Here is a 24,925-nt window from a genome sequence, read left to right on the forward strand (position 1 = left end):
GTTGCTAAATAACCTGATCACTGATAAAAAAAAGAGTAATTATTGATTGTAATCAGTATCAATAACCCATTTCCCCCCATCTGTTTGACTTGTAGGTTATTTCTGCTATTCCAGTTTCCAAAAATCATGTTTAAAAAGATATTGTTGAGTCTAAATATCCAGTCAAGGTTTGATTTATTGTGAAATTCTTCTTAATATCTTACAGTATAAATCTCTTCAGATTGTCACATACCCTGTTATCCTTAGACTTTCTTCCAATATTTTCATTTGAAATGAAATTTCAGGTCTTTTTTGCTTTAAAATAATCTAGCTAGTTAATTGCAATTCATTTTCGCTGTGATATCCTTCAAATATTTTCAGCTTGTGCAGAACCCCAGAACCAAAATTCTCACTATAGCCAGGAGCGCTGAGCCATGTTCGTTATTTCTGTGCTGAAAGCACTTACACTAATTTTGCCGTGTTGCAGCAGGGAACCTTTAACTTTATTTGCTTTTATACCTGGCTTTACACAGTTGTTTTCATTCATAAATATGAAAATTGACTTCTCTTACTTCCTAAAGTGTACATATAATTCTCACCCTGGAAACCCTGTGCAAACAGTTTGTTGTTTTTAGCTCTTTAATGTAAATTACCTCTTTGAAATACACTGCTATCATATGATAGGTTCTCTAAGGCTCTTATTGTTTTCTATTCTTATGAATTGGTTTCAAGCAAAATTATTTCAAATCAGTAGATCAGATTCTTTGGGCTGGCTGAACTCTTTCAAGCACAGATGGCAAAGATCCTGAGGAACTCATTGCCACAGGATATCCTGGAGGCCAAAATTTTAAATGAGTTTTAAAAGTGATTAGACAAATTCATATATGTTTGTCCAAAATGCTAAGTTCAGTGATCCAGAGAAAATCTTCAACAAGTCCATGAACAGTTGAGTACTGGAACCAGAATTAGTATGTCTAAGGAAAGATGATTCTGCAAGTATCATGCGTCTTATACTCCCTTCCTAAGAAGCTAGAGCATTTGGAAAGGAAATGCTGACATAGACTGACATTTCTTCTAACTCACTTCACACTATCAGACAGCACTTGTGGCCTTCAGATTCTTGCAAGGTAATTTTCAGAAAAGGCTAATCAAGGAAGCATGAAATCGGACCCAAAGTATCCTGAAAGTCAAAAGCATTGCTACAGTGAAATGTCTTTGCCAGAGGACAGTCAGTTGAGTTATTATATCTGTACTAACAGAGGAGTCTTAGCATCAGAAGATCCCTCCCGGTCATTATGRTGATCTTCCATCAACAACAGACTCAAAGGTCCCTAGGAAACAGGAGAATATGCCTGACCAGAGTTATCTCTGGTCTCAGGTTAATCTGAAACCCACGAGCCTACAGGCAGAATCTGGCCCTGCATCTTCAGCTCACCTTAAATCATATAAAGRCTTAACTATCTGTTATTGCTTTTTCATAATCCGCTTTCATTGTTACTGACTTGTACGTTCGGAAAGTGCCCTGAGCTGACCAAAGCATTTTGTGAGTGTTTGCAGCTGATCTTCTCTGTCTCCAAACTTCTCTATTCAGAGTCCTTGCTAAAGCATTTCTTGGGCAAAGGCTAAAGCCTTTTCTTGGGCAAGATCTCCATGTTTTCTAAGCCAGATTTTGCTTGGAATATAAAGAATGCACAAGGCAGGTGTGTATTCTGTATGTCTGTTCACTTGCCATGTTACTATACGTTACTCTTGGCTTCCATTCTGCAAGGTCATTCACATTTATAACAAGTATTAACGTATTTTAGGAAGATGAACTGGCAAACAGTTATTTAATCAATTATGTGGGAACAGATTTATTACTGAGAACAATCTGGATAATTAGATCACAGTAAAAATCACATTTAACTAAAAGGACATATAACTTACTGTTATTCAGAGAGAAATAGTGCTTAATTGCTTGAACTCTGTGAGGAGACTACTCCAATGGAGACTTCAGTGCAATCAAGAAACCATTCAACACATGCAAATATATTTCATATTTTAGACCTTTCTAAAGCTTGAAACCTTCCATTTTAATTTATAATTAATCAACTGGGCATTCGAATAGTATGTTTTTTGGTGTTTAAGARGAAAGTTTCAGAGCTTTAAATGTTATTGGGTAATTTATTCATTTAATACACAAGGTAAGTTAATTGGACAAAGTTTCCACAGAAATAAAGGATGGATCAAAAGAAAAAAAAWTTTTTCTAAATATTAAATGCCTTGATGACCAGGCATATATCAGGCTGAATATCACAGTCCAGCCTGATTGATTGTGTTGTAATTTTAAAAGGATTATTTCTTCCTGCCAGGTCTTTAGTAGGGATGAGGCTCTCTACAGCACAGGCAGCCTGTGATAGAGCTGTGAGTGAAACAAGATGAGTACCTGCTCAATTTTTCAGAATTATTTCAGATACTTGAGCCCACAGTAAGTATTAGCTAATGCAGCTTGATATTACATCCACYAGTAATGAAAACATAACAAAGTAAGGGAAATATAGGCTCAGAACAGGGAAAATTTAATGGAATTTTTGAGTACTATCTCCCTCACTAAATTACAGAGTTCTTCTTATGATGAAGAAATCAAMGGTACAAGTATGGAAGGAATATCTTATTAGCAGAAAAAGGTCTTRTTTTATTTGTCCAAAGAAAGTTTAAATGTAAGGAACAAAATTATAGCTATAGACATAACAAGTCAGTAGCCTTGACCATGTAGAACTCTTCCTCGGGAGATTCTGTGAGAAAGGAGAGACAAACTTCTCTCAGGGATGATCTAGAACACTGGCTTTCAGCATTTTGCAATTTTTAGAAGTCTTCATTACCTGACAGAGACGTGGACCCTCACGGAGTAAATATAGCTTATTGCTAAAAAAGCTTGCTTTTTTTTGTTACGGTTGCTGTATGGTTTTGTAGGGTGTCTTCTGTGGAGGAGGGATAGTATAGAGGTTATCACATCTGCTTTACATGCTGGAGGTCCTGGGTTCAAGCCCCAGTGGCACCAGCACCACAAAATCTTTGGGAAGCTGGGCTTAGATGATCTCCACAGGTCCCTTCCAACCTTACTGATTTTGTGGTTATCTGTGAATAGCCTCTGGACTCCCAGCGGTTACCAGTCCAGAAGCTGTTGAGCCACAGCCGTAGATAAATGTGGTATTGCCTCTGTGCAGTGGAGTGGGTTTAGTCTATCTGATTTATGTGRTTTTATAACTGAATTCTGATACATTTACTTAGTAGCACTTTGTACTGCCAAAAGCAGCAACAACAAAACTACCAAAACTGCGTGTTACAAATCATCATTACTACAAACTCCTGCAGGAGAGGTTAAAGAGAGAGAGAGAYTGGACACTGGTCCTTTGGAGAGTGGTTCTGTGGTAAGCAGGGAGGAAACACAGCAGGTAAGAAGTTTTTTCCTTCAAGTATCTTTCAGAATTAGGTTTGTGGAAGCTCTCAGGAAGGGTAGGATTTGAAATGTAATGACTCCATTCCTTGGATGCTTATCTACACCCTTTTAATCCACATTGAAATATAACAGGGATGTACAAAGGCAAATCCATAAAAAGAAACTTAGTAACTAGAGCTCGCCAAGTTGCTTAAAACCATCCTTTTTCCACCAGAAAAAGTTATAAGAATTTTTTGACCTCTCTCATAGCAGACCAAAAATGCCAATAAACCTAAGAAAAAAAAAAGCAATATTATTTTACAAGATATCTTCTATAATTATTTTATCTAAATAATGCTGTGGCTGTGGTGTGTAAGCCTAGAGAAACTTGACAATTCATAATCCTTGTCCAAGTCGATAATAACTACAATAGATTGTCATATAGTCATGTCATGACTATATAACCTGCCAAAGACAGGTAGTTCAGACATCCTAAGGATCTCTGTATTTAGCTATTTTCTCAATATAGTCTCATTTCATATGAATATAATAGGTGTTTTTGCCATGCACTTTCTTAATGTATGCTATCTAATCATTGACCTCAGCGGGAATTAAGGAGTCGTAGCTAACCCTCAGGGTTTATGGCATTTGTGAAGAAGGTCTRTCCATATCTATCTCTTGTTCTTTTCCATTTTTTTGGTTTTAAAAATATTACTTTGGTAGAGCACCTCTTTTAAACAATGTAGATAATGTCATCTCTATAGGCCAAACTGCATTCACATGACCCAAAATTACTTTCCTGCCCTTAACAAGTTGCAACAGCTTGTATCAGGCTCGTATAGGTTCTAGTTACATGTGTTATACAGCAAGGCTTGCAATGCCTTATAGAAATATCATAAATAAAAGATGTCAAGTGTAATTGTGTTACGTTTGCTCCTCAGATTTCACTAATTTGCCAGGATGAATATTGCTTACAGAGCAAAAAGACTAGATAATAAAGTACCTCAGGTATGGTGTCAAATCACGCCAATATCAGCTGACCCTTCTCTGCTGAGATCGGTTGAAAGTTACTACTTAACTACTGCTCCAGCTCTATAGAGGAAAAAAAAATACATGGAAGAAAAAGGAAAACTGCTGAGCATCTCAACTCTTCAGCTCAGCTCCCATTAGGTCCTGGAGCACATTTTGTGGGTAAAGTAGTAGGTTTTCCTCGTAGCCAGGAAAATAGAGAATTCATTTCAAAGACTCTTTTTGAAGAGAYTCCTAATCAATTACAGAAAAGAAAYACTATTTATCTACTTAGGGGCACAACAGAAACTGTATATGCACATCCAAGGGCAGGATTTGGATCTTAATCTTTATTCATCACTCAGTAAGGCATAAGCAATGCAGAATATTCATTTACTCAGATGGAGGACCTACTGGATTCATATCCTGCTTTGACATGCATTTTTTAAGCCATTGTTCCCAAAATACACCCTCCTGTGAAGGTTATTGATAACACCTGACAAGAGATTGTATTTTTTTGAAATGTAATTGAGTTTTTGAATTCTCAAGCATTTGTAGCATGCAAAACCCTCCCAATAACTCGTCTCTAGGTGATCACCTTTCCAAGGTTCTCAGAAGAGCAGTAATCCTCCTTTGGTCTGTAAGAAAAGAAATAAATAAAAATAAAATATAAATAATTAATAATAAAAAAAATATTGGCTTTTACAGCATGCCATTAACTGGAGTATTGAGTACCTGCAACAAATTATTTCATGAACAATCAACTAATTAAGGATTATTTTCCTATATTATGCCACAATCACTTGTAATAATGAATACCTTCAAGAAAATGGTTACCTGTTTACAGATAATTCATGAAATGAAGAAGAGTTAAACTCTCATTTTTTGTTAAGAAWTATTAATATCTGGCTTTGCTAGGGGGTAGTAATGTTTTAAGCATAACTCATAGCACTATGTGAAAAAATTTGAGAGAGAATATATTCATTCTAAACTCTATAGGCAGATTATGTATCTTACAAAGTATGCTGATGTATTTTATTTTCCATACAAATGGAAACAGAGATTCCCTGTTCTTTTTACTGTTAAGTACTTAGTATGATCCGCTAAAGATTAAGCGAAGAAGAAAAGACGTTAGAGGACCCCTCAAGACAGACTTCCTACATCTTCAGCTTACGACCCTCTGAGTGGAGGGCTGACATTTCCAAAGGGACTTGCTCCTGTCTCTTGGTGAGAATGTTTCTAGCCTGGTCTACCAAGTCTCTAAAGTAAAGTGATTTTGGATCGTTCTCTAGTAAAAACATATATGAGCCTGCTTATAACAAACTCAACTACCTTAAAATTCACGCAGGTTTGTCCCCAATTTAGAAGTAAAGAATACGTTCACCTGTAAGTATGTAGTTGTACATTTGCATTTATAAAACTTTGTCCCTATATGTTTAGCTTAGCATRGTGATCATTAAGCAGTGTATAATTAATATGCTATGGAAATTAGTTGTTTATTTATTATGTAAGTATGCCTTTTATTAAAATTGCTTCATGAAAATCTAATTGCTGCTATAGTAATATAGCATAACAGTCCCTCATATAAATACATGATTATTATGTACAGTCACTTATCTGTGAACGAGCTCTGCTACTCCTTTCCTTAATTAAGGATACAAAGGGCTCCTTCATCTTTGCATATTCCCTTGCTAGGACATTGATACTCATTATTTCCTAAGTCCAAACACTGAAACTGTGTCAAGAATGCATCTATCACTAGACGGGTACTTATAGTCAGCGGAATTTTCAACTGCATCAGCAAATTCAGCAATTTGCAATTTCTGTGTGTCTGACGTGTTTTTATTGGTGAAGATCACTTTCAAATACCAAGATCATGAGAATGATTCCTTGGTTAGTCTCCTCAGCAGTCGAATGTAATGACAGTAATTAACAGCCTGTGATTAGCAGCCACTCTAGAAAGTCTTTGAATGTTAATTTGCTTCAACTAATATGCAGCACTTCTGTGTAATGAGATCTGTGCTATAGGTTCACAATGAAAGCAAATTATTTTCCAGCATTTAATCATACAAATGATTCTCAGTTAATCACTTGAACAGTAAACCTCAATGTTCTAATAAGTGACATTTGTTTTTCTGTCATTTGATTTATTAGAAATATAGGCTAATATTTGATATATCAAGCATTGTTTCTTCAAAAAAAGCAATGAACATACTTACAATATTTCTGTGGATCTCGTCATAACTAAGGTGATCTCATTTTATATTTTCAAAAGCAAGGTGTCTTCATCCTTCCCTTTATCCTATTTTCCTTTGGACTCTTTATCATCTTTTTCTTTGTGCTACCTTTCAGTATGGCACTCAAAGTGTTATCCGTAAACTGTGTTTCTTCCTCTTCACTTTATAGATTCCCAGGAAAACTAAACACACATCAGTTCTAGCTCTTTTCTCAAGGCACCTGAAAAGGGTTGAAAAGAAGCAAGACAGAATGAACTCAGATTGTCAGCGGACAGGACAGACTACGAGAAAATCAGAGCAGTATTAGGAAGTCCCCATGCTAATTGCTGTATTCCTCTTCAAGTTTTGCATCACCAAAGGTTAGCTTATGCTCTCTGAATGACTGAATGGATGACTAAATTATACCCCAGGTTGGGCAGTCCAACAATTGGAAAACAAAATGTTTATTCCAGAAGTGTGCATTTGGGAGMAAATGCTTTCTCTGTTCTTCCAGGACTTTGGGCAAATATGTATGATGGGAAGGGAYAGGAAAGAACACTTTTATTCTAAGCTGCACTTAGAAATACATTATTGGAAGCATTTTACAATAAGACTGCACAAACTTCCGGGTGCCATGAGATGCACACCGAAGTCTTTAGATGGCTGAATACCACCGAAGATACCCGCATCTCTCTGAGAGTCAAAAAGAAAGGAGCTCCAAACACAAGTCACAGGTAGTAGATGTCCATGGCTATCTGATTTAGCAGTATCAGTTTGGGGACTTAAATAGGTTTCCTTCTGGAAACCTATATTGACCAGCATSCTCAGTATAGTCCTACTGTCCATGTGGTCCCTGGGGTCACACTTGAAATTCTCATGAGCCACACATCACTCCGGAACTGCTGACTAGCAATGCCCTTGTTTGTGCGTTCCTCAGCCATTTTGTTTTCTAGTTCAGGTCATATTTTGGGGCAAAGGAGAGGTAGGTAATTTGAGAGAAGTGTTTGTTTTTAATCTGGTTTTCAAAATGCAAACAAGTGCCGATTTGTCCATCCCTATCTGGATGCTATGTCTTCCTAGCAACCTCCCTCCAGTCTTTTTACCCAGTTCTTTTGCATAATGGGAACACCACCAGCTTTGTTTTGAAATATTACAGAAAAATTCAGTCCCTCAGTGGGAGTCAAGGCATGCAATAGCCCTAAATGTCTTAAGAAATATCTACGATTTTTTTATAATTTGTTCAGCCAAATTTCCCCCTTGGAACCAAGATCTAAAAGCAAAGCATATGGTAACAACATAGTCTCTTTTATTGCACCAAGCATCCTTGGTATTGCACAGGAAATGCCATCTGACGCTTTGTGTAGCGTTTGTTTCCTTGTTCTGGAAACGGGCGAGTAGAGCACTCGGGTCTGATTCTGCAAACTGATGCCTGCCGATAGGGATAGGTTTGTAGCTTTTTATAGAACCATTCACCCAGCACAACAAAATGAGGATTTTTAAAGTCAGCATTCCTGCACATAGGTAAAATGAAGGGGAATGGATTCTAATCTAATTGTAAATGCCTTGTTTTTAGAACACTTCTTGTCAATAAATCCTTCCATTAACAGACATGCTGACAGCCCAGAATGTGGTCAAATCAGAAGTCTAGCTCCAGTTGTGAAATCACCTTTTCACAGTTTGACATACAAGAATTTGTAGAAAGCTATACACTGAATARGCTGATTTGGAAAGCCTTCAGAAGAAGCTTGTTTTGCTAAGATTTGCCAGACTGTAACGTATTTTCACCATTCTGCCTTTTACATCTTTTTTAAATACGTTTTTAAAAGGTCCTATCCACAATCCTATCTGGAGGTTGAGCACAGGTTGGAGAGTATGAAGTCTTCAGTCATAATCGCGTTTTTGCCACTGAGTTGCTGCATCGGCTTGAGCAAGTCGTTTTCCACTTGTGCTGTGAAGTAAATAATGTCCTTCCATCCTGGGGCAAGTTCATAAATGATTAGTTAATATCCTTAAACATTTGGAATCCTCTATAATGATGCAAATGCTATTTTTTGCTCACTATATTGCATCTATGATCACCAAGTCAATCATAGGAGAAGCTGAGCTGGCTTCAGTTTTTAACAAAATTTACATTGTTTTTCTTGTTGCTGTCCTATTTTCTTCAATCTGCTGTYAATCATATGCAGATTACAAATATTCGCAGCTTTGTACTACTKTGCTGTCCCGTCCAGCCCTGAATCTCCTCCCATTTTTCTGATTTTGGCCCTATAAAGACCATTTTTTCCTCTCCAGAAATTGAAAACTGATACCACATAGCACTTAATCCCTTTGCTAAGATAAATGCTAAATAAATCTGCAGGTTACTCAAGATTAAATTTAAATCTTTTTCAAAAAATACCAGCTTTTGAAGTAGTTCTGCTACAGGGATTCTTTTTATTTGTTTCTTCTACTCATAATCTTTTTATTGCACATGTGCAGCTCCGCCTACTTCTAGCAGCAGTCCTCCAACACTATCATGAGATTCAGTAGTGATGTTCTGTAAATGCCAGCCAAAATCTATCTGCAAGACCATCTGCTCAACAGTGCAAAACTGTTGTAATTACCAGCCATCATCTTTTATCCTCCTGCTGGGGCAACTACTCCAAAGCACGACTTTTTGCCCTGAGCTAACAAGGTCCAGAAACTTGCTGTCATATGCAAAACCTACCACAGAAAACCAACACAGCTTGTACACAAGTTATAGCATAATCTTTCAACTACAAGAGGTAACAAATATCCAGGTGGCATGGGTCTTGAGGAAATATTTTAAATTTTCTATGTTCCTGTTTGATTCCTCTGCCCTATATGGTTGTTCTGTGGTATTGTTTTTAATGGTTTGCAACGGCTGTGCAAGAGGTTTGCAAAAAATATATATAAAAATATAAAATGATTGAAAGGCTGTCAGCTGATGCTCAAATTTGATGTAATTAAATTATAACAGATTTTCTTCTGAAAGTAGGTGTCTTCACACCAAAGAGAACTAAGGACAGGAGCCTTTCCTCATGATGGGTTTTACACGAAGTCATGCTGAGGTAAATTAACTCGTTCTGTGAATAAAATTTTCAGATGTAGGTACAAGTACCTATATACCTGTGTTTGTAAACAGATATCAAATACTAGAAGTTGGAAATATAAACATACATAAAGGCCATCTGATTTTCCTGTAAACAAATACACAAAATTCATATGCTTTATGACACTAGCTGTAGATGTGATGTGTGGCAGAAACCTGCAAAAGATGCTGTACACCCTTGAGCAACTTGTTTCTCTCCAGGTACTGATCTCTTACTCTCCAGGCACTATTTCCAACTTTTCAAACCTCCAAAAACTTTCAGTAAGTTGCCGTTTTCTCTCTTAAGCAACCTGACAAAGAAATGTTTCCATTTTCCTTGTAATGTGGAACTGACTTCCAGAGGAGTCACCAACACTGGTGACGGGTCTCATATCCAGTATCTGTCAACTCCTCAGTCATCAGAAAGGTAATGTGCCTGACGGACCATCTCAGAGCAGCAACGTCTCTAATTGCAAAGCCACATATTCTCAAATAACRTTGATTTCACCGCATTCCTGGGGAATGTAACCCTTCTCCTTGACCTGGATGAGCTCTGCCTCACAATCACGTTGGGAAGCAGTGCGTGATTTTGACTGTACCTGCGTAAACTTGTACCTCAGCCTGCGGATGATAATCTAACCAACAGTTTTCCAATCACATTGTCTAAAATAACAGAGAAACTTGGATTACTGAAATAAAAATAATACTGTTCAGGGGCTATTAATATTTAATGTGCAAATGTAACACATGATAAGGTTTCTATGTATTTACATGTAAATACATTTACAAACCAGAGATAAACTTCTGGCAGACCCCACTGTCAGCACTGCCTGCCTAAAAATGCGTGCCTATGGGATTGAAGGCAGAAGTTCCTCAATCAGCAGTCTCTCTGCTGCTGCATTTCTATAATTTCTAGGGCTGTATTCTGATGTACAGACATATTGATCTTGCCTCAAAGCCTCGGTGGAATGATTTCTGCATAGCTGAAGCAGATAGGGCTGTGCTAAAATGGGCCATTTTCACAGTTTGATTTAGCAGTGTCCCAGATACAGGCATGTGGATTTTTTTCTTGGATACAGGTAGCTGAATATTGGTACAAATTGGCATTGCTTGTAGTGTAAATAGATATCCAAGTAGATAGCAGGTTTTGTACATYCTCTGCTATAGTCTTATCTCGAGTTACTCTTAATCAACACATTCTCAGCAGGGTGAGCAGAGCTATGCTGAGTTCTACCAGCTAAGAACTTCAATCAGGCTTGGTGATTTAATTAAACACTTCAAAGAGCTCTTGTGTGGCACTCAGTTGCTCCAGACTTTTTGTTAAACCTGTTGATATTTTTATTTCTTTGGACAGCCTTCCTATCTCTATACATCTGCACTTCATCATCTGAGGAAAAATGYAATTGCAATGACAGAACAAGACCTTGTTATGCCGTGAGTAATATTACACGCAGAGCAGCGCTTCTGGAGGGAATCTCGAACAGTAGTGCTTTATATACATGATAAACAAGAGGAATTTAGTTTGCATTTGAGATAAGTTATTGTACGTGCTGTCTTATATGTAGCTGCTGCTCTGCTGTTCTTTTATGCCAAGATTCATTGCGTATAATGGGCTGACTAACATCTCTGGGACTTCTTTGAAGGCTTGTTAAAGAGCCCTAAAAGAAAAGTATGCAGATTATAGCTTCCCATGTTTTTGGTAAATGTTTTAGACGTTTGGAATACGTCATTAAAATTTTAACAAAGGAATAGAAAGAAAGCACAGTACTAAGCATTTACCTCTTTTTATTGATTTGGGGGGAATTAATTTTTCACTTATTGGAAKGTGTTTTGTCTGTTCTTTGTTGATTAACACAGGGTTAGAACAATTACGATATCAGTCAGTAAAAGTGGCATGTGTAGCACTAAATAATTATTCCATGTAATCCTGACTCTTTAAAACTCTGTGGTTTGTGTTCATTTATAGAGGAGGAGAGTGAATATAAAATGTAGATATAAGTCCATCAAACTAGMATGGTGTGCTATTATATACACTTAGYAATGCCTTTGCAGARGAATAAATGATAAGGAAAGGGTAAGCTGGGAGAACCAGGTCGCAGATGGCAGTGTGTACTTTAGACAATATACAGTCCAATTACAAAAAGTGAGTTAAATTTCCAACTACAGCGCAGCTATGTGTCTAATGTGTATCACTGGTGAGAACTGCCAAAGAGTAAAATTAGCAAGTTACCCAAGAGATTTAGGAGCGACTTCCAAGCTGAAAGTCAATAAGGTGTAGATCACTAGAGGGGGAAAAAAAACTCAACTACTTGCCCTCCACGTTGCATCTTGAACTTGCATGTTGAGGMACGTAGGGCAGAGATAACTGAGCTGGTTGTGTTCTACCCATATTCACAGAGAGCTGTATGAGCATGATCATGTTACTTCATGTCCCAAGCCAATAAATTCATATTGTTGTATTATGTTATTTGGGCATAATAGCTAAGACCTGATCAGGGAACTCCATTTTGTGCTCTATTGCTAGGGTCAATATGAGTCATTCAAGGCTCTCCTACACTGTACCTCTTGCTTAGGGCATTTTTGTATTTCTCTGGAGTCTGGCTGGGGAGYGGGGCTGGATTTTAGGGTGATTAAGGAGAGGGGCTTGGGAGATGTGTTGTTCATATTTGCAGTTTTGTCAGAATGTTTTACTCTAGAAGATTTAATGATAAGATGAAATAGTTCATTTGTTCTTGCAGGTAGGGAAGTTTCTTAGATATGCTTTAGCTTTTAGAGCATTCTTATTTCCTGTGCTTGGTTCAYTCTGGAGGTTTATTAGACTTTGGGTCAAATTTTGATCTCAGTTACATAAGCACAAATCCAGAATAACATTACTRGAACCAAAAATTTTGCTTCAGGATGATACCATGCCAATGAGAAGCACATTCATCTAGTCCCAATTCTTTCCTTTTTAAAATTGATTAAGTTATCTCTGGCAGGCTGGTTATCCTTATTCATGGCTGACAGAATGATATTTCTCCTCTTTTTTCTTCCTGGGTAACAAATCATCTACTTAAGAATTAAACTTACTTAATTTGATATGCAAAATATAGTTCATAGGCAAGAGACTCTTGGGTCAGAGGACCAAGAAGAGTCAAGGAAATAATGTCATAAGGATTCACATAGTAAGCATGAGAATTTAGGGATGCTCCCCTTCAAACGTCTACATCAGTGCTTCATTGCACATGCTTCCAAACCCTGTTTTCTACTCCTGCTCTGAGATCTGAAGCTAAACATTGGCTTAATAATCTCAGTGCTGTTATTAGATCCATTACAAGTGATGATAAAATGCAGGGATAAACGTTGGAGGGAACATTGTGCTTCCACTCATTTTTAAATGCTTCCCTGTGACCTTGGTTAAACCTTCAGCTGCAAACTGCACTCTAMGTGTAACCCAATGTGAGCAAATTGTCCTTAGTGCAGTAGGGCTGCCATGGAGGTAGAGGGCCACATTCTCCTGTCCCCACCCCACAAAGATTACTGAACAGYCTCGGCACACTGCAGGGAACAGGCTGTACCATCCTAAAAGCATCAATACAAAGACCTGTGTGGTCAGTGGAGAAACTGATAAAGAACAGGCCGTGGCCTCCTGAGATACAGCAGCCTTTGCCTACTCACACCTGGGCACTGYGTAGAGTACAGAGTCCTTCAGAGACGCTAGGTCTCTAAAGGAAGACATTGGAGCAAGAGGTCAAGGACAAGCTGGGCCACACAAAGATAGTGGGAAGTTGGCACAGGAGTGGAGTAACTGCATCTCCTGTACTTCACTCAATGATGAGGAGTGCATTCAGCCCAGTCTCACTCAGTCCAGTCAACTTCGCTGTGATGTTGGCCCACACACAAGGCTATGTGCAGCTTCCAAATCCATTTTGTGTATGAGTGAATCTCTCATCTGTGATCACTTGAACTCATTGTATATGCAATGCTGTTGCTGTTAATCCCTCTAGTATTCCTAGCTCCCTGCATTTTGTTTAGGTTAGAGTCTAGTGGTCCTTAATTTCTAGAGAGCACCTTTGAGGCTCTATTATATCACTCCTAATATAAGATTCCGTATTTATATTTTATTTAAAACCACAGGGCTTGTTACTACAGTGCTTTTAACATTCTAATATACACATAAAATTTTTACTGTGCTCTTCCTTCCTGAGAAGTCTCAGGTAAAAACAAATTTTCAAGGAAGAAAAAAAGCATATAACAGCCCTGCTTTGCTTTAATTTTGGGTCCACAAAAGTCTCTTGCTATGTGTGATTGATACCRGTGAAAACAGAAAATATACCTCCAAAAACAAAGCTTCAGAGCATTTCAAAAGGCAGCTTATTTCTGTACTGAGCTCAGACTGCCTTTTTGGTTCTTCACAGGCCTCAGAAGTGAAGCTACAGAGGCCAAAGGCTAGTAGCATCCCAGCCTTCTCCCCTGGTGTCTCTTGAGCCACGCAGAGAGAAGGGTGGGTTCAGAGCTAAAGCAGAAGGTCCTTAGATCCTGCAGTGCTGTGGACCACTGACAAGACAGCTGCGGGGAGAAGGTCTGGGAGAGCAAGCTGAGCAGCTGTCCACACCGCTGCCTCAGAAAGGTGCAAACAGTGCTCTCTCCAGGGCCCTGGTCCACGGGAAAAYGGAGCTCGAGGCATATCCTTGGAGGCTGCTGGCGATGGCAAGCAGGGCAGGCAGGCCTTTCGGTCCCCCCTCACCCGCACTGTGCGTGTGAGAAGCCTGTATTTTGTCCTGTGCRCGAGAAATTACATTTTTAGAGGAGACATGCTGCTGCCTCCATCTGAGTGAGGTCTACAGCTCTCTCCACGCACCACTTTTACCTCTTTCAATTTCCCATTCAAAGCATGCACCTCATTTAGATGATAAGAGACAAGATTGCAGGTTTGGCTGTGATACAGACTTTGCCCCCCTGCTAGGGGCGCAAGAAACACCGTGCTGCTGCAGCGCAGGAGCAACAAGCAGTAGAAAGCCTCTTGGTCCGAACGCTGCGAAGACGTGGGAGGGACGCCCCGGCTATACCCGTTAGGCTGCCACAGACCCTGTTCCTGCTCAGACAGTCATAGGCAGCAACAAGAGTGACAGCTATCAGGTACGTAGAAGCCAACGCTTCTTCCCTCAGGTCCCTCTTGGCACAGTACGTTCGTTGCCACAAAGCCCTTTCACAGAGGCTGTTATGAATGTTGTGTGTCTGAGCCTACTGTGAATTCCAGCTGGATGTCACCTCCGGGATCAATACCRGTGCTGGTATTTGTATCTGGACAATTAAAACGCAGCCTACTTGCCRGGACTTGGTTTTCACTGGTCATTTTTCTTCCATACAGAGCTTCCTCTTAGCAGTGTTACCACGTAAATGTTTGCACCTAATAGGCGAACACAGGAAAACTTAAGTATRTATCTACCATGTCTTCCTCACAGATTTATCTGTGATGAGTTGGGATCAACTAAAAGCCAAGCTGAACCTTTGCTGAAAATGAAAGAAACAGAACTAGATCCCTTTTCCATGTTTAAAAAAGTTTCATCAACAGTTTCTTAATATGTTAAATGTTTCAGACMGTTCCTTAGTGCTTATTTAACCACACTTTTCATCTATTTTGAAAACACACTATAGTAAAAATGCTAATTATTAYTTCTACTAGTTTCAACTGGAAGAGTAAATAGCATGGGAAAGCTGCTTGTTGCACATTTCCACATGACCGAAACAAGGAATTACCAGAAATCTCACAAGAAGGTCTGYTCTTATGGGATTTCCAGACCAGTGATGTTTGGATATATTAAGTTGCGACTTGTTCCTATATTAACAAAAATAGTTCTGCTGAAGTTTGAGATTTATTCTTCAGTAGGTCATGAAGAAAAAATTGGTAGAGTTCAGAATTATTATGTATGCGTATGARTATGCGTGTGTAAACACCCTCAAAATCTATACACAGATTAGATTTACAAAGTGCAATTCAGTAATATTTTGCAAAGCAATAAAAGCACTTGACAATTGTCATGAAAAACAACAATATATTTTAGTTTTAATAATGAAAATGTTTAATAAGTAAGATCAAATTATCAGCTTCATGGTAATACAACACAAAACTTTTTTTCCTGTCTGTACCTTTTATCTTTACTTTTACCAGTCTTTTGAATCCACTTCTAATATTTTTGCAGTTTATTTTGTTTCACAATAGACCGATTAATTGTTTTTACACCTTTTATCTTGGGTTTCAGGAAAGATAATTTAAACAGAAATGTTACTTATTTTTGTGAGCAACTCTGTCAGGGAAATGGGTGTTGCTTGATTCAGTCTTTTTGCATGTAGTATGACAATTATTTTTTATATCTCTAGGTTGAAAGAAAATCTTTAGACCTATTGTCTTTGAAAGCTGTTGTCCTGTGTATTTTGTTGTATCCACTCTGGAAACAGAAAGGCAGACTTCGGCCTGATGTATCAAATGTAAAATAATCCATTTTATTTCACTGGATTCTCTTTTACTTACTAGGCTAGTAGATTTTACTTACTCAACATCAGCTGGTGATAAAACACTTTAAGAATAATTTAGTTTTCAAAGACAAGAGGTTTTCTTTTTTCTCTGTATGAGACATCATAGGTACAAGTGCCCTAGAAGTGGTTATCACTGAGACTACCTACTTTGTATCTGAAGTTCAGATTAAGACAGAAAAGATTTTTTCCCCTTTGCCACAATTACCTCACCCTTTGAAGAAATTYTTTCGGATTCCATTCCTGCCTCCTCCAAGCTCTAAAGAATACCATCGTAATTCAATAGTGGCCAGACATCTGTATGTGTTTATCTAAGTGAAAAATGTTGGAATGAATGTTGCAGTATGTGATTCTTGGTAGATTTTAAAGTGCATCACATTCAGCCATTGGAGCTGATGCTAGATTCGCATTACTGAACGCTTAGTAATGCATTGGCAGGATTCTTGTTTACTCTGAGGGCCTTCTGGGGTGCAGAAGGCCCACAGTGGCCGTGGAAGGGGGGCCTTTTGTAAATAAGAACCAGGGTCTTCAGTGTCATTTTTTCTTGATACTGCATTGGGGCTAAGTTTAGTATTGTATTGCCTAGCAGCTGGTGCCACTCTGCTATACTGCAGTCAGAAGGACAAGTGGACAGACAGTTTTCTGCTTTATTAAGACATTTGAAGGTCAGAGTATAAAAAGGGTAATTTCAATCAGAACCAGTCTATTTGCTCAACAGACTAATGGAGCTACTGTAGGCTGTAGATCTGAATGCATACAGGGACTGTGAGCTAATTCTGAGGACTGCTTGTCGAGTCAGATCTGTYTGAGTCAAATCTCAGTGCACCACCCCATTAGGTCATTCGTGAGATGTTGCCTCCTGCATAGCAGGTGAAACAGAAAGTACAAAAAAAAGAAAGAAATGGAGACCTTGCATTGTTGAAAAAAAACATAAAACTCTGCCTTAAGGATTAGCATTTAGAAAATAATCTGCTATTGCGCTTAGTGTAATCCTATCAGACATGCTAAATTCAGTGTGGTACCCTTTGCAGGTACTGCCAAGTACCAGACAAATGCTTTCCTTCCAAATGGTTGGGAGTAAAAAGCAGAGAGTGAAATAAAAAAAAAAAAGAGATTAATTTCTTATTCTCACCTGATTAATTCTTGTAATGCCAACTAGCATGATGTTGACTGCAATAGAAGGCAYGGTTATGAACACACTGCTTTCTCTTGAAAGAAGAGAGGGATTGCAATGCTTTAATTTCAAGTGTAAACATCAGAATTTATTCTGACATGATAATAATTAATAAGGATTTATAAGCACTTTAAGGAATAATAGTATATTCAAAACAAATATACACGTGTGTTTAGGACCTTAATATAATCCTCCTCTCATGCACAAGCCTACCTAGCCCTAGCAAACTAACAATAGCAACAACAGCAATTATATAGCAACTGTAAGTGAATAACATTTTTCAAGACACCACAGCTACTGTACTAGGAGGGAAAAAAAAGCCAAACAAATTAGCAAAATGAAAGCACAGCACAGTCCTTAATCACATAGATGTCTCATTTAAATCAGTGGGTCTACCTATTTTCATATAATTATACRTGTTTTTAAGACACGCATGGTATGTCACAAAACTGTGTAATCTTGTAATTGCAGCTATCCATATCCCTTATGTTTTCCCTACCTTTGGGGAAAGGACTGTTCTTTTGTTAAGTATTGTACGGTAGAGAGTATAGTGGGATGCAGGCTTCTTRCAAGAGATTGTAAACATGGTGCTAATATGCATAGTAACAGAATCTTAGCTTAAAAAAAAATTAATCAGTGCTGAAGAGATGGTTAAGTACAGAAGTTACTCGACCACAGTGATACTACCCGGCCGTACAAAGTGATAGGGCAACAGGGTAAACAGCCTCCTCCACTTTTGCCGTGCTCCGCAAAAGTAGGAACAGTGGAAGCCAGACCAGGTAGGTGTAATTATAAACGGGGAGTTCTGGCGGAGATGGGGGAGTGCAGGTGGTGGGAGAACAGTAGTAAAATGATGTGTTTTATGTTACTGGTGTCCTGCCTTTTATTTACTTTAGTCTGCTGGCAGGATGTTTCTCTGTAAACATTACCACAAAACACTTAAACAGGAATAAAAGTAACTTTTATTGAAAGAATTTAAAAGTAGTCTCTGGAAAACATGCAAGAAACCATGTGGACTCCACATCTTCTTCAAAGTAGACTGAACACAGCAGGGATCTGCTACTGTCACCAAAAACAAATCCAAACTGCACCTTTTAATATTTATATAAATGAAAGTACAAATCACGATTGTTGCCTGAAAGTGCTAACATTTCATGACAGTAAAAGAGTCAAAGTCGCCTTTTCAAACTTGTAATAGAACATGCAACACCAAATTAAGCCTGTAGTTCTGGCATAAACCAGCAACATCAGGACAATAGTGCTTACCACATATTGCAAAATATAACTTTCCATTCTTTAGACTAATTAGAGAGGCAGCCAGTAACACCACTATGGTTCTGTCAGCATTTCCACAATAAAACCCCCTTTATAACTTGGCTGTAAAAAATTAGCTTCAGGCWGAAACTTGGCATGCCATGGTTCACCCCAGCAGCAAGTCGGGCTGTGCTCGTGGTTGTGTGCGGCTTGCTGATTGTTTCCAAAATACAATTTTTCATTAAAATTAGGTTTGCTACTTCTTGGAAGACAATAATTAAATGAATCAGTATTTAAATGAGTGTAGTTACATTCTTTCTTGCAACACATTAATTGTTAAAATACGAAGGTTTCAGATGAGCAGTATATTCAGCTTTGTGACACTTGTTTTAAATTAAACCTTCTCAATCGTAGTTTGAAAGTGAGGTTATTGCATTTGCAGATTGACCTTCCTTTACATGGTGTAATCCTGACTCCATGGAAGGTATCAAGCAGCTTCACGAAAAAATGATACAGCACTGACTTTGACAGGAAAGGGAACAGTACTGGCCCCACAAGATTCAGTAAAATACCRAAGACTGTTCAGTTAGTTCCTGAAGCCCTTGGAAGTATTGCTCCAAAAAAGAGGATTGGTGTCTCCCAGAGCTGCAGGAGTATGCAGACCACTAAATGATCAGATGAAGAAGCCATCAATGTCTTTCTGCACTTTGTACRTAGCAGTGTCAATGTCAGCCTTTCCTAGGCTTGTACCACAGCCCGAACTGAGGGATCTCTTACAGTGATTGATGGTAAACATTCATTTATTAAACATAAATATTATGGATATACTCAGTGCATAAATTCAGAAGTGTGTACACACTCCATCTATTCTGAAAATTCTGAAGTGAATTGAATATCAAATGTTTCTGTTTCAGCTTTGCTATGATCTGCAGATAGGCCCAGAGAGTCTGGACATCTACAGCCAAGCACCTGGAAATGCTACAGTATGGAGACAGAAGTTAGAAGTATTTACAAGGAAATTAGAAAGACTGGTAAGATGGACATTGTTCACTCAATTCTTTTTCTTCAGGGAGTCTTCCTCATTTTAACATAGTTTAACTTGTTTGTTGTGTGTTTTGTTTTTTTTTCCATTTTTATAACTGTTGATTAAAAAAAAAATACAGAGAGATAGGTCAAAAATCCAAGCCACAGAAGCCTAGCATTGCTTCTTCCAAGGAAGCAAATAAGAAAAATATTCTAAAAATATATAGGAGAGGGAAAATGCCATCTACTAGCACTAAAATATTCTCCAAATAATTCTTCAGTATGGGTGTCATGAAGAAAACTAACAATCCACATCCAGTATTCTTCAATCAATGAACAGTTGAAGAAGAAAATTAATACTATGTAGTAGAATAACCAATTATAAGCCAATTCAAAAATCTAYTCAGCATAAGCTCATTTTCGCCAGGCGTGGATGAGATCTGAGAGAGAAGGGACTGAGCAAGCAGCACTGAGCCAGCTCGCCAGCTTCTTGAGCACAGTGCTTTGTCACTACCTAAAAAAGAAAGCTGATGGCCGGTGAACAAGTAAGAGCTCTGTGCTCTTCCCATCTCTTATGTACAAGGAGTCTGCTAAGAAAGTGGACCTTCAAAGTAGAGATAGATTCAGGCCCTTAGTCAGACTCGTTCCAGCTTTAATTTTCTAAAACAGTAGCTAGCCTCTTCCCCTACCAGGATATCCTTGAACACATAAACCCAATTAAGCTAAGGTAAACTGATCATTAGGCTTTCAAGTTACGTGTCTGCTGATATTTTATAAGGCTATAGCCTACTTAAAGTTTCGCCTCCTGCAGCCACCCACGGCTGACCCTGGGAATCCATTGAAACAACAGGCAAAGGCTCCTAAATTTCTGGGAGACTCTCCAAGTCTCTCRCAATTATAGAGGCTGTCCAGAGCGTGGTAGTTCGCACCGGGGTTCTTCCAAATTTCTTCTTACTCTTCTTAGCTGGTGAGGCAGCACCCTCTCTGAATAGCTGGTGTGAGGCACACCTGACAGTGTGCAAGTCCAAAAGACTGTGAAGGGAGCGCAGGAGACACACATATCCCTACTTATGCAGAAAGTGAATTCCATTTGTGACCTCGAGGACATGTAAAATTTTTATGATATTTTTCCATTTGCAATAGTTGTCACACACAAGCTGCGATCACACAGATGTTCATCAAGGGCCAGCATCTAGCGGAAAACTAACAAAATTTCGTGCTTAGTGTTTCGTGCTAACTCCCCACCTWAGTGCCTCCTTCTCTGGACATTTCTCCTTTATGCGAAATATTGACAATGTTGGCAAAAGCAAACAACTCCTGTCCTCCAGGAAAAAATGCTGATCCAGTAATCAGACACATTTTAAAATAYATAAACTGAATTTGTTAACTAAGAGGGAATGTTTCACTCCCTAATCCTGCTGCTTTCCCATTGACTCTACACAGCTAGTTCTGTGGTTTTACTGATCCCTTTTAAGAAACTAATGTCAGTTCTGCTTATCCTAACTTCAGTTCTTACAAGTTTAGCTCCTACTTAAATATGCTGCAGAACTACGTGGGCATATACATCAGTGAACACCTAGAAGGACATTATGGAAAAGTTCGCAGCCCTGGCCATGGCTAGTCTCTGCCCCTCCTCACACTCACTTTCCCCTCGCTTTCGCTCACTTTTTTTTCACACACATGTTAGCATGACAAGAGCTGCATGCATTTGTTTATGCTATAACAAGTCTTTTGTGATGACGAATACTTCGGGTACTGTTTTGCTTGAAAAGGTGTTTTCTCCCTTTGACTCACTTTCAGTAGTATGCAACAGTCTATYGGGATAAAGTACTATATTCTTAAATCTTTGAATGCGCTGACTACACTACATGGGTCAAGCACACATGGCCCAGCTCTTTACTAATCTTTGTGGCACGAATTGGAAAGTGAGATAAATGAAAAAACTTGACAAAGATTTTAAAATGCAACAATTAATGTATTATAGTTCAGGAATGTAATTTATGGATGTTTTTTGTGAGTTACTGGGACTATTCAATATCCATACTACTATGCTGTCATTTCTTATAGCTTGTGGCCTCCATAGTTTCATGCACYGAACAAGCACTTCTAAATCTTTGAAGATATCTTTTTTTTCCACTTGGAATCCTTTCATTCATGCTATTTTATCTGAAGGCGTTGTCTGACTCTTTTGCCTCTTCCCAGACCCTGCTCATGTTTTCAAGGAATAAAAGACTCTACAGACTGTAGTTTTGATTTCTGTATTTCTGCAACAATATTCTCTGTGATTTCTACAAGGTTGTACACAATCCTGCTTGAACAAGAGCTTAGACTGCTGCTAGTGACTTTGTTGCAATTACAGCAAAGCAAAAAAGGAAGGCATAAATCGAGCCAGATTTTACCTACATAATGCAGGCTACAGGAAGAAATATATACGTCGGGCTGAAATCAGAGGTGACATATGAGGTAAGTCAGGGCAAGTGAGTGTATCATAAATTAGTCTGAATTAAATGATCAAAATTGAAGATGCAATCTGTTATAATGGAAAAGAGACATAGCAAAGGATAGGATAGAACACATTCCTCCTTGTATCTCAGCTTCAAACTATTATTAAATACGTACCTCCGACTGAACCTGAACCAACCTGACTTACACGGTATGGTTACAGCCTTTCACCATCACTTCTACACTGTCTGTGAGTGGTCTCACAACAGAAGAGGGCTTGAGATAATGGAAGAGTGAGTGGGAGTTTTAAAAATGTATAATTGGTATTTTGAAATCTTGTAATACTCTTCACTAGAACTTAATCATTTTAAAGAAGCAAGTACAGAGAAAATATACACATTCCTGTCTATAAGCAGTAAGAATACAGTTAATAATGATGCTACAGTGCTACACTTACCCATTGCTTTCTTGGCATGTGTTAAAATAAAGCCAGCTTGGTAATTTGTGCTGTCTGACAGCCAACAGGAAATAGCAGAAAATGCTACATCATAGGTATTAGCACTCTTGTCTGCCTTTGCTGAAATTTTGCGTGATTGTACCATACCAGTTGCATTGCCCAGAGGGTCATTACAAGCTCCCCTCAACAGTTCACATCCTCTGAACCCACCCAGGTCACAGCTGGCGTGGAGCAGGGYGATTCCAGGGAAGTCAAAGTGGTGTGCTAATGATGAATTTAGCCCTTTGTAAAAAGAGACTGATCTCCATCTTTTCTCTTTATAGCTCTAGCCAGGTATTTTCATTTCTAATCTAACGACTCATACGAGTGTCTTCATCTTTTTGTCTGAAGCACTCAGTCTCCCAATGATGAGCAAAAGCTAAATTATACAAAGCAACATAAAGGAGATGCCAGTTATGATTAAGCTACATTAAATGCACTCTCCTACGTATGTTAATGTTTTATGTACAACTATGCACGCAGCTGAAGGGATAGGAAAACAGTCTGGAAAATAGATGCAAATGAAGTTCATAGGAACGGCTGCATTTCAAATAGAAAGCGTTAAGGAATGGGAATTGCCTCTTTCTTTCACCCTTGTCTCCCTCCTAACTCTATCAGCCAACTTTCTGCTAACCCTCACTCTGCTTTTAGTTATCAACTTGCTTTTTTATTATTATTATTTTGTTCATAGGGRAAAAAAGTAAGTAGACAAGAATGAAAAACAGAATGAGATGAATATCTGGCAGTGTTTCATGAGAAGCCTGTCCTAGAGAGAACAACAACAATCTAGATTAGGTTCAACTTTTCTTTTTGCTTGTTTTAAGGACAGTTGTTTGGCAGCTCCACACTTCCCATGCCTCCTTTGCAGTTTATGTATAAATGTAAACTTCCTCCCCTGAGAATCACCCCGCAAAGAAACAAATGATAATGGAAAAAGTTTGGGGGAGGTAGTTGTAGATGATAAAAACCCTATGCATCCGTAGTAACATACTTTGTATAAAAACACAGTCTTTTACACTCATATGTATGAAGTTTAAAACACGATGATTGCTTTTTTCCCCCTAACCAGTAAATATACAAATAGACATGCAGGARCAGGCGGGAACAAACAAATCTAAAGATGACAGATCTACACAGAATGTTGTTAGTATGCCAGATCTTATTAAAGAGCAGTGGGAGGCCTTGTACACTACGTACCAGCTCTATGGGGACCTCCATATTTAAAACAAGATAAAAAAAAAAATGTGATTTGAAAAACCTCTCATGGGCAGCCTTCAAAGGCACACACAGGTTCTGACTGGATTAACATTTATTGACTGTTTAAGCCTGCTTTTTTGCTTCAGGACAGAGATACACGAGTTTAATTGCAGAGGCTGTTCTGCCAACTGATCACCAGAGTGGCAACCAAAGCTTTACTAATCGGTCCTTCATTAAAGAAAAGTCTCTATTACAAAACAAATTAAGCATGCTCTGATGCTAACCTACAGGTCCAATGGCATTACAGCAAAGTTTAAGCTGTTAGAGCACTGAAAAACTTATTAAGGTTTAGCGCTGAGATAGCACTTTTGTATTGATTTTACAATACACAGGTATTATGATTTATGGAGTGCTAGTGTCACTCTAACAAGCTGAAGGACACACAATATCATCTCCAACATCATTAAAATTCAGAAGCCTCTAGAACTAACTCATCAACCACTGTACATTGTCACAGACTATGGAGCTATATTCCAGTTGCAAAACGCCCTCAGCTTTCAGGACACTTGTCTCTCTGAATCATGTAGATAAGAAACAAAAAGAGAGAGAAAGAACCCAAAGTCCCTATATGCTTTAAAAATTAACTAATGAATTGCAAGTGCCTAGTTCATGTAACCGAATGACACTATTATTTAATATTACGTATAACAGAGTGAGTTTTTCTGCCTTCTTCCATTGCCTGAATACTAAAGCACCAGTAAGTATTGGGTCTATCGGAAATATCTTGTTAATCCAGACGGAAACAGAAAGGCTGTGCCGTATTAGGCGAAAGCCACGCGTTGTTTTATCACGTTCTGTATCAGGAACGTGTTATCTCGCTGGAGTGCGGGTCTCCATCCTCTCTCAGACTGACGGTRCCCTCCCTCCCAAGGGGCTGCTCTAGTTCCTTTCTCAGAAAGAGCAAGAAAGAAAGAGAGGAAGGAAGAAAGAAAGAACCCCCCCCCCTCCGCCTAGTACTGTTCCCTACAACAGGAGAAAATTAGCGGCCGGTATACGCGCAGTCGCAGCTGCGGGCTGGTTTCGCGGCGGGCGCTGCCCCGGGGCCTGCGGTGCG

At 38.6% G+C, this 24,925-nt stretch overlaps 1 long non-coding RNA gene across 5 annotated transcripts in view; it reads right to left on the reverse strand.

Annotated features, from left to right (window-relative positions):
• LOC146600573 (uncharacterized) overlaps positions 1-24,925 on the reverse strand; it is a 68,448-nt gene that overhangs the window by 36,347 nt on the left and 7,176 nt on the right. For 3 of the 5 annotated variants that reach the window (XR_014897975.1, XR_014897974.1, XR_014897977.1), the window contains exons 3-4: positions 5,004-5,043; positions 4,401-4,489 (exon numbers count right to left, since the gene is read on the reverse strand). This is a non-coding gene — a long non-coding RNA (uncharacterized LOC146600573). Of the gene's footprint in view, positions 1-1,826; positions 3,690-4,400; positions 4,490-4,513; positions 5,044-24,925 lie in introns of those variants that run through there. The other 2 variants (XR_014897976.1, XR_014897973.1) reach the window with 2 other exon arrangements.

Source organism: Rhea americana, unplaced genomic scaffold, assembly GCF_003343005.1.
Source record: "Rhea americana isolate MKP2758 unplaced genomic scaffold, rheAme1 scaffold_12, whole genome shotgun sequence".
NCBI lineage: Eukaryota > Metazoa > Chordata > Aves > Rheiformes > Rheidae > Rhea > Rhea americana.